Source organism: Sinocyclocheilus rhinocerous, unplaced genomic scaffold (genome assembly GCF_001515625.1).
Source record: "Sinocyclocheilus rhinocerous isolate Xijiao unplaced genomic scaffold, SAMN03320098_v1.1 scaffold1281, whole genome shotgun sequence".
Lineage (NCBI taxonomy): Eukaryota > Metazoa > Chordata > Actinopteri > Cypriniformes > Cyprinidae > Sinocyclocheilus > Sinocyclocheilus rhinocerous.
The window spans coordinates 76,795-81,148 of record NW_015637000.1 but is presented as its reverse complement, the minus strand read 5'-3'; the positions used below and the strand labels follow the sequence as shown (position 1 = coordinate 81,148).

General features: G+C 36.6%; 1 pseudogene; it reads right to left on the bottom strand.

Annotated features, from left to right (window-relative positions):
- Positions 1-1,493: 1,493 nt before the first annotated feature.
- Positions 1,494-4,127, bottom strand: LOC107748376 (perforin-1-like; annotated as a pseudogene).
- Between the last annotated feature and the right edge of the window lie 227 nt (positions 4,128-4,354).

The window sequence follows — 4,354 nt, the reverse complement described above, 5'->3', positions numbered from 1 at the left end:
ATTGATGTTGTAACCCGCTGTCGGTGAGTCTAGTCTGTTCATGCCACATCAAGTCTGTTCATGTCAAGTCTGTTCATGCCTCGTCAAGTCAAGTCTGTGTATCTTGTTTGGATTATGTTTGGATTTTGGATCACATCTTGTAAATAAAACTGCACTTGGGTTCTCACTACGCTCGCCTTCAGTGGACTGAATCGTTACAGTTATTTTCTTATTCTATGTTTGTGTTTCATGCTGATCAGTTGTGTAACCAAGTTTCAATGCATTTTCTGTAATTGATGTATTCTCATTATTGATTGATTGAATTTATTCTTTTTGATTATTGTTTGATTATGCCTGGCAAAATAAATGTTAATTTTTGATTTATTCTGGATTTTTTTGTAATCATTATTTCTAGTAGATTAAATTGTAGTCTGGTGTTTCCGCAAATCTGTGTCCAGGACGGATCATACCGAAGTACCAATGAATGTAGCGGGTGGTCATCATTAGGGACCGTCTGATTTCTGACTGTCACTGACTTGACAAGTTGTAGTTTTCGTGATTATAAAAAGAATAAACTTTTTGTGATGTGTGCGAGCAGGGTGCAGCCTACTTGAAGATATTGTAACCACCCTGCATCCTCTGAGTAAGATCAGAACTGGCAAATTTGTGTCCGTGAATTCACTAAACGGCCGAGTGAATTTCTAAGCGATGCCAGGTCATTAATGAACGAATAATTGAAAGTATTAGATTTCCAGAATAATCAAATATCTAAATTAATATACAATCGATATTTGTGATTAGTTTTTAATTAGAAATATTGCCTAAATTTAATGATCACTTGAAATTGGAGTCAGATTGAACACGGAGCTATACTAAAATTTAAAATAAATCCTGATAAATTCAGAAGCGCAAGTAAAAGACCGAATACAGATTAAACCTTCGACCAGGCCACTGGATTCCGCTTTTTTGGCCGGCGGGTGGATTCTTACAGAGCTGTGGTTTAACCTGACAAAAAGAACTTGCCTCAGCCACAATTTTGCAAAAAGTCCTTCATTAAAGGGGTAGTTCACCCAAAAATGATTATTTCTTTAAAATATCTTCTTTTATGTTCAACAGAAGAAAGAAACTGATACAGGTTTGGAACAACTCGAGGGTGTGTAAATTATGACAGAATTTTCAAATGTAGGTGAACTATCCCTTTAAGTGATATTTAGTTGAATAATTAAAATACTTTTTTATTCAAATGAGTCATTACATTAAAACAATGACAAATGATAAGTTTTCAGTTGCAGATCATTTACAGGGCAGCTGTCAGTTTCAACAATTTCTGAAAGTTTCTCTTTCCAAAAAATAAAGAAATAACACAGGTCTGGGTTTGCAAATGCTTTATTAAAACAAAATACAAAGAAAATTAATAGAAATTAAAAGAGCTGAGCAAATTTATCTAAGCAATTAGTATGAAGCTTTGCAAGATTATGGCTATTTTAATGCATCTTACTGTATAAGAATAAATCTTACTGCTCTGTCTGCTGTCCGTAAGCGTTCTTAAATTTATCTGAGTTACTGTGAGCTAATTCAAGCTTCTGCAGGTCTTTAACCAGAACACCATTTCTTGAGCTGAAAATATCAGTCAGAGGGGCAGCCATTGGAGAAGGTTTGTGTTCATTACACTGTGGGCCCTGCAGACTGGGTGCACATTTCACTTCATAGGTAAAAAAGAAGGTGCCATATGTAAAAACACAAGCATTAGTCACAACACCATTTCTAAGATCAAAAGAGCATGAACCAAGGAGATCGCTGTTCCAGTAGCTGTTTGCATCATATACTTCAAATGTTAGTTTATTGGCCATTCTGATCTTAATAGGACCAAACTCAGATGTTTCTGGCCAACGTGGATCATCATTATCATCAATGGTCTCAGTGCGCTTGATTTGCGTGCCATATGAAACTAATACAAAACCATCTGTTTGTGTAAATTTATCTCCATACAGACCTTTGGCTCTGAGATTGTAGACTTTCAGGGTGGCAAGTCCTTTTTCAGCTGGACAGCAGTTAGACTTTATAATTTGACTACTTTCACAAACACAAGCACATCGGTCTCTTGCGCTGCACTTCCTGCCAATCTTGCAAGGCTTAGAGCAAACCTTCATGAGGGCATTTTGAATGATGTATTCTTCAACAGCTTTCTTCAGTCCTTTCCTTGCAGGGTGTTTATTACTCAGTAAGAAATGGAGGGGTTTCAGAGAGTAATGCACAATGTCAGGGAGACTCTTCAAAGACTCAATCCATTTTTTAAGGGAATCTGGGTGTGATGAACCAGAAAAAAGCAGATCTTCTCCATTTATGTTTCCTCCAATAATCTCTGTCTGACGCTCACTGAACATGGAGCTGAACTTTCATTTGTGCCCATCTTCTTCTTCTGTTCTTGACAAAAATGTGTCTTTGCGTTCAAAGTAGCTACATTATAGGAACCAGAAGCGTCCACATCCAAGCAGTCCTTCACCGCAGTGTCTGTAAGTCCACTCACTGCTGCCTGACAGGTTTTGATTGCTGTTATGGCTTTCATTTGCCCTCCTAAATTGACAATTGTGGTATAGTGAGTGCCATATGTGGTGATCAGGTTGCGGTATGCGTCTGGATCGTAGGATGCAGGGAGTGATTTGATAGCTTGAAGAAACTGCATGAAGAGGAGGCTTTTCAGCTACACGATATCTGTAAAGAAACAGTAAACGTTTTTGAATTCAGCGAGATCAAAGCGGGAACAATTTACAATTAATGTTTTCAGTTCTTTTCATAGTCATGAACAGAGGCATCATACCCTTTCAAACCAAGCACACACTCCCTAAAGTTTGAGTAAAATGAATTTTGAATGCATTGTCCAAAAGACATAAAATAAATATATTTACATCTGATAATTATGTTCCACGATTATTGTAATTAATAGTGTCATAAATTTGAAAATATAATTCAAGTATAATTCAAAAGTTGGCCATATAATTAGCTCTAAAGACATTGCAGTGACTATTACAGGGAAAGTTTATGTAAAGTTTTTATTTTAAATAAAAAAATCAGTTCTGCTGTTTTTCATACACAGAACTGCAGGGCGATCACTGGCAGTGGAGTTCACTTGCAGTTTTGCTTGGTTCATTATAAAAAGCTGCATCAAGATATGAATGCTGCCCCAATGCACAGTTCAAAATTACACCTCTAGACTAGCATGACTCTCAGTCTTAGGAAAAAGTGCCAGAACAGGTGCCCCCTTTAAAAAAAATTAAATAAAAAAATGTGCATGACGCCTGTAACATTGTATGGTCTTTATGTGTTCCATTGTGTTTTCCCTGTGACCCAGTTTTCCTTTGTTCTGATTAGTTAATTCTGCCCACCTGTTATCTTCTTAATTATCTTGTTAATCCCAGTGTTTAAATATCCTTAGTTCCTTCTAGTCCCTGTCCATTTTAGTTTACATTTTATGTTTTGTTGTTTCTCTACGTGTTTCCTATGAGATTTCTATTAAAGTTGATTCCTGTATGTATTCCTTCATTGTGCGATTCCTTACTACAGCCAAAACGTTACAACGCCCCTATCATGGTCTTTCTAACAGTATAAGGAAAAACAACCCAGCTCTCTCACTTGTAAAAGTCGCATGCAACTTCATGTTTGGTGAAACTGTATTTGTCTTCTTTTGATTTTCTCATTGCAAATTTTGCTTCCCTAGAATGAGTGCTTCCAACCACAGCTCCAGCAACCTTGACATCTAAACCAACTTTCCAGCCGACTGAGAGTGCTGATGATGAATCATTGACCAGTGCTTCACTTGATTCAAAGATCTGACTGGAGACTTTCATCGAACATTTTGGCAAGGACCTCCAGTCTACAACTGCAGCTGGTAGCTTCTGATTTATTCCATTGAAGTAATCATTTTTTGCCAATTTACAAGTGCCGTTTCCTAAATCCCATTTTTCTATGTTGATCACATAAGAACCTTTTCGCTCCATGGTCACAACATCAAATCCTTCTCCGGCAAGATTGTATCCTGGAACAAAGGGAGCATGCTCACACTCTTTTGATGCACTTATGTCATCCTCTCCAGAAATGGTCATGAGAAGCAAAGCCCAGAAAACAACAAGGTAAACCTGCATCTGCCCCATGATCTGTAGTGAGAGAAAAAAATAAATAAATCTGTTTGTCAAACATTAATGGTCTTAAATTTTACATAATTAGAACAATGTCCTGGTATTGTACCAGTAACTTCCTCATAAAATTGACAATAGCAACAATCTCATTATTTTTAAACAAATGACAAACATTAAAAAGTACAAGTATGTAAAACAATCTTTCATACTATTATTTTACTTGATGATTTTTCAGTTTCTTA